Raw genomic sequence first — 6,169 nt, 5'->3', positions numbered from 1 at the left:
CCTTGCAGTCCTTACACCCCCCACATCAACGCCCTGACCTTGAGTCCCTTCCTCAAGGAATTCCCCGGGACACACAGGGCTTCTCCTGTCCACTCTGGATCCGCCCGCATATTCCTTAAGTGTCCTGCCCACGGGGCACACCACTCCCTCTCCACTCTGCCTTCATGTGTCCTCTGGAGAGGAGAGAGTGGTGTTGGTGAGGATGGTCAACAGGCTACAGGGGCAAGGGCCCCGGGAATCAGAACTGTGGGGGGGAGGCCCTTTCCCCAGAAACCTTGCAGGGGTTTTCTGCAAGGCTAACCTGTGCCTTGAAGACAAAGGAGCAGGGGGAGGACCCCGAAAAGGCTAGAGGAACGGAGATCCTGGTCCGTGGAGACCGAGGAGGGCTCTCAGAGGAGGTCAGGAAGGTTCCAGGGTCTTCTTTGTGAAGGTCAGGTTTGGGAGGTGGCCGTGACCTAGGCACATACAATTCCTTCTCTCTGAACCTGGGTCTCAGTCCCTCTTGTTCACCTTTCAGATATCAATGTCAATGTCCTTTCTTCAGGGAGAGTTTCAAGATTGCTGCCCCTGGTTAGAAGCTCCCTTGGAACCCTGGCTATTTCATCAAAGCCCTTCTCCTAGTGTTAATCTGCATTGTCAGCGTGTGCTCACTGGGATGATAGTGACCTCTTCCCCTGGGTCCTCAGCTCCCCGCAGGTAGGTGCTGTGCTTCTGGGTTTTCGCATCATTGTAGCCACACGCCTCCCATCGCGTCAGGTGTACCAGAGTTGTCCCATAAATACTCACTGAATTTTGGATTATTGACTGAATGAGAAGGCATTGACACACAGGGTCTCACAGTCCTCTCTCCTTCTCTGGCAAATCCTAAACAGGAGATCAGTTTGTAGGACATTTCCTAGGGACTATTGTAGGAAACTCTGCGTAGTAGAACCAAAATTATCCCTGCTAATTTATGGGACAGAGTTAGAAACGCAGGTGTCTAAATCGGAAGGCCAGCTGTTAGCACATTATATAGAATGGACTGCCCCATGTGCATCTGTCTGAGTGACAATTTTGGATTTTCGAACTTCAGGAAGCCTACCCTCCCTTGACCAATGATCACTATTAAAATTTTTTATAATGTTTATTTACTTCTGAGAAACAGAGCGACAGAGCGTGAGCACGATGGGCAGAGAGGGGAGACACAGAATCCAAAGTGGCTCCAGGTTCTGAGCCGTCTACTTGACCAACCGAGCCACCCAGGTGCCCCCACCATGATCCCTCTTAAGGATTAATTTCCAATCAGAGGGACTCAAACAATCACAATGATCATCCTGTGATGATGGAACATGAAGACCTTCCATACATTTGAGCCGTTTGAATCATCTCCCAGTATTGTAACATATTTTCTTTTTCTTAATTTTTTAATGTTTTATTTATTATTTTTTCCAACTTCATATATAGTTTATTGTCAAATTGGTTTCCATATAACACCCAGTGCTCTTCCCCATAAGTGTCCTCCTCCATGACCATCATCCCCCCTTCCCTCGCCCCCTCCCCCTTCAACCCTCAGTTCCTTTTCAGTATTCAAGAGTCTCTCTTGATTTGCCTCCCTCCCCCTCTCTAACTTTTATTCCCCCTTCCCCTCCCCATGGTCCTCTGTTAGGTTGTAACATATTTTCTAAATGATGATACAATCTCTTAATATGGGCGGCAAGGTAATTATTGCAAAGGTATTGTGATACCTGACCGAGCCAACTAACGGTTTCCTAAATCCTCAGGACTTGTTAGGAATTTTGTGATCCTCGGAACATTCTCATTAATGTGACATAGCTCCTTACTGGGAGGTCTGAGTTGGTGTGAGTCCAATTCTTTCTTTTTTTTTTTTAATTTTTGAAATGTTTATTTATATTTGAGAGAGAGAGTGAGACCCCAAGTTGGGAAGGGGCAGAGAGAGAGGGAGACACAGGATCTGAAGCAGGCCCCAGGCTCTGAGCTGTTAGTACAGAGCCCAACGACGGGGCTCCAACCTATGAACCATGAGATCATGACCTGAGCTGAAGTCAGACGCTTAACCAACTGAGCCACCCAGGCACCCCATTGTGAGTCCAATTTTTAAAAACTTTTTCTTAATGTTTATTTATTTTTGAGAGAGAGTGTGAGTGGGGTAGGGGCAGAGAATGAGGGAGACAGAATCCAAAGCAGGCTCCAGGCTCTAAGCTGTCAGCACAGAGCCCAACAATGGGGCTCCAGCCCGTGAACTGTGATTTCATGACCTGAGCCGAAGTCAGACGCTTAACTGACTGAGCCACCCAGGTGCCCGGTGCGAGTCCAATTCTTAAGGAAAGATTCTAAGTGGCTTGTCCGCTTTTGTCAGCCACAGGCAGGTGCAACATGACCTACAGGTCCTGTGGATGTCTCAGGGGTGGTAGCAACTGGTGAGGTCTCTTCCCCACCATCTCTTCTGCTCATACTACCCCTTCAGAGAGGACCCGTCCAGTGATCCCATGTACAATTCACGGCCTCAATTAGAGACAGCTGTGCCCCTGGTGGGCCTCAAATAAGCATCATGGGACTACTGTTTTCAATTTTGTATCCTAGCTTAGGTCTGTCATACTCCTAACATGTGGAGTTTTTTAATGGTTATTTATTTATTTATATTTATTTATGAGAGATGGGAAGAGACAGAGCGTGAACAGGGGAGGAGCAGAAAGAGAAAGAGACAGAGAATCCGAAGCAGGCTCCAGGCTCTGAGCTAGTCGTCAGCACGGAGCCCAATGCGGGGCTTGGACCCACAAACTGTGAGATTATGACCCGAGCCAAAGCCGGACGCTCAACCAACTGAACCACCCAGGCGCCCCAATGGTTATTTATTTTTGAAAGAGAGAGAGAAAGAGAAAATTCGAGTGGGGGAGGGGCAGAGAGAGAGAGATAGAATTAGAAGCGGTCTCCACACTGTCAGCACAGAGCCAGACATAGGGCTCAGCTCACAAACTGTGAGATCATGACCTGAGCCGAACCAAGAGGTGGACGCTTAACCAACTGAACCACCCGGGCGCCCCCTGTTTGGCGTGGTTTTGTACCTTAGGGACCAACCTGAAAAATACGACCATACCTGTACAAAAGAAGAAAGAGAACAGAGAAAAAATACCTTTTTTTAATGGAATACAAAGTAAAAGCATTTCTTTCCATGGAAAAGAAAGAACAGACACAGATAGAGATGCAGACCTAATTCCTGTACCTGGTTGTGAGGTCAGGCTCAGACCTCAGATGGTTGGTTCCTATACTGACTCTTATATCCTTCATTTGTGTCATTATTCCTAAACCTGTTTGTTTTTTAAAATTAGAAATTTATTTTATTCCATCCAATGAGGCAGACCATCTCTGGGCAGAGCTACCTGCTCCTAGTTGGTCAATGTTCTTTCCATGGTCTGAGTTTTTGGTATTCTCCATGGTTTCTGAGGGGACCTGAGGTCTGTTACATGGGTAACAAGGCTGAGAGAGAAAGGAAGCTGTTTATCCAGATGATTTGGAAATTTGCGGGACAACAGAGGTCTAAAGGCAAATACTATAAAGTGTCTTGTCTAATCATCCTGTCCAAGTGTAAGTGTAAAAATCAAAGCCCAGGTATTGAGGACTTCCTACATGTTAGAAACCTGCTTCTTCCTGAACTGTGTGAAACATAAGCCCCCAGTGCACCTTCCCTCCTCCCGAGAACATGCTTATGATTCTGAAATCTTGGGCTGGAAATAAGCCACAACTCGCGCTCCTGGACCCCAAACAACCCAACCTCACCTGAACAATCTGCACAGCCCAGTGCTGGGACCTTCCCGCTCCTGCCAGCACCCAGGTCATGATTCAGCAGCAAGAGGAAGAAGAGCTGGGAGTCAAAAATATATTTCTATTATTTCCTCTTGTTTTGGCTGTTTTGGTGACATTTAGGAGGTTTTGACAGATAGGAATGACAATTCATCTCGCCCTTCTCTGACTCTGAGGAGTCTTTTTGGGTCCTTGCTTTATTGACCTTTAAAAAGGATGGCTCATTTTAATTTGCATTCATTTAGGGTTTTTTTTTTTAAGTGGGCTTCACTCCCAGCACAGAGCACAATGTGGGGCTTGAACTCATGAACCTGAGATGGTGACCTGAGCTGAGATCAAGAATCGGACGCTTAACCGAATGAGCCACCCAGTCTCCCCATTTGGATTCTTAATAGGTTGAAGTGTTTGCCAGCCATTTATGTGTCTGCTATTCTGTATCATCTGTTATATATGCATATATGTATCCATTATATATGTATTCCATTTATACACACACACACACACACACACACACATATGTAATGGAATATCACAAAGCCATAAAAAGAATGAGATCTTGCCATTTGGGGGACTTGGATGGACCCATCATGGTAAGTGAAATAAGTCAAAGACAAATGCCAAAGGATTTCACTCATATGTAGAATCTAAAAACAAAAATAAACAAACAAACAAAAAGTAGAATCAGACCTATAAATATAGGGAAGAAACTGATGGTCGCCAGATGGGGGGATGGGCAAACTGGATGAGGAGGGTGGGAGATGCAGGCTTCCAGTGATAGACGGAGTAAGTCACAGGAGTAAAAGATGCAGCAGGAGCGCCTGGGTGGCTTCGTCAGTTAAGCTTCTGATTCTTGGTGTCAGCTAAAGTCATGATCTCAGTTTCATTGGTTTGAGCCCCACATCAGGCTCTGTGCTGGCAACCAAACAAAAGATGTTTGGACACCAGTATATGAAAACTGCTTCCTTCACTTTTTAAATTGGGGGAATCTCTTTTTTTTTTTTTTTTGGTGTTTAGTTTTGAAACAGAGAGAGAGACAGACCATGAACAGGTGAGGGGCAGAGGGCGGGGGAGACACAGAATCTGACGCAGGCTCCAGGCTCTGAGCTGTCAGCACAGAGCCTGATGCAGGGCTCGAACTCACAAACTGTGAGATCACAACCTGAGTGAAGTTGGACGCTTAACTGACTGAGCCACCCAGACACCCTTAAATTGGGTGAATCTTAAGTATTTGGCAAGGAGAACAATTTAGCGGAAGAAAAACTAAGCATTCAAGTTGCAAATAATTTTCTTCATAATTTTGATTTCTTTTAAGCTAACTTATTACAGAATCTTATTGCATACTTGTTGCTTCAAAGGCCAGAACATGGCCGTGAGATTCCTAGCAATAGTACAAGCATTGCTTAGGCCATACCCTGCTTCCCGGGCTGACCACATCATTATGTGGTCTCTGGTTTTTTGTTTGTTTGTTTGTTTGATGTTTATTTATTATGAGACAGAGAGAAACAGAGCGTGAGTTGGGGGCGCAGGGACAGAGAGAGGGAGACACAGAATCCAAAGCAGGCTCCAGGCTCTGAGCTGTCAGCACAGAACCCGACACGGGGCTCTAACCCACAAACTGTGAGGTCACTTGATCTTTGACAACCTATGTTTAGGTGTCATATGAAGAAAAGGAAAGTTAGTATGATGTTCAAACAGATAACAATTTTATTAGTATCCGATGTAGCAGCCAACTTAACCAAAGCTGACAGAAGCCTATAACAAAGCAGTACACCAAACGGACTTCTCCGTAAAAAAGTTAGTTCAGATCATGGAAATAGCAAATCCTCCCTGAAGATTTGCAAAAGCAAATAGTAAATGTAAATCATAAAGTTCTTTAAGAAAAAAAGATCACGTTCTTCTCTCTAAACTTTCTTGTGGAAACTGGCGATGAACAAGCATGATTTGGGCTTCTGGGATTTTAGAGCTAGTGCAGAAATACAAGGCAGCAGGACCTGGGTGGCTTAGTCGGTCGAGTGTCCAACTCTTGATTTCAGCTCAGGTCATGATTTCACGGTCGTGGGATTGAGCCTCTCAGCGGGGTTCACACTAGCATGGAGGCTGCTCAGGATTCTCTTTCTCCCTATGCCTCTCCCCAATTCACACACACTCTCTCTTAAAAAAAAAAATACAAGGAGAGATTGCCTTCTTGTGCTTAGCAAACAATAATAAAATTAAGAGTGTTACAACTTCTAATTTCTTCATTTTCTGATGTTTTTCTTCAGGATTTGTTAAATACAGAAAAGCATACTTCAGTGTCGCCTCTGACAAGCTCCCAAATTCGCTGGCTGTATTACCTCTGCTTCAGGTAGCTACTGAGTTCTTGGAAGTTCCT

This window comes from Suricata suricatta, chromosome 13, assembly GCF_006229205.1.
Source record: "Suricata suricatta isolate VVHF042 chromosome 13, meerkat_22Aug2017_6uvM2_HiC, whole genome shotgun sequence".
NCBI lineage: Eukaryota > Metazoa > Chordata > Mammalia > Carnivora > Herpestidae > Suricata > Suricata suricatta.
The sequence above is the reverse complement of the archived record's forward strand: the minus strand, read 5'-3'. Positions refer to the sequence as shown.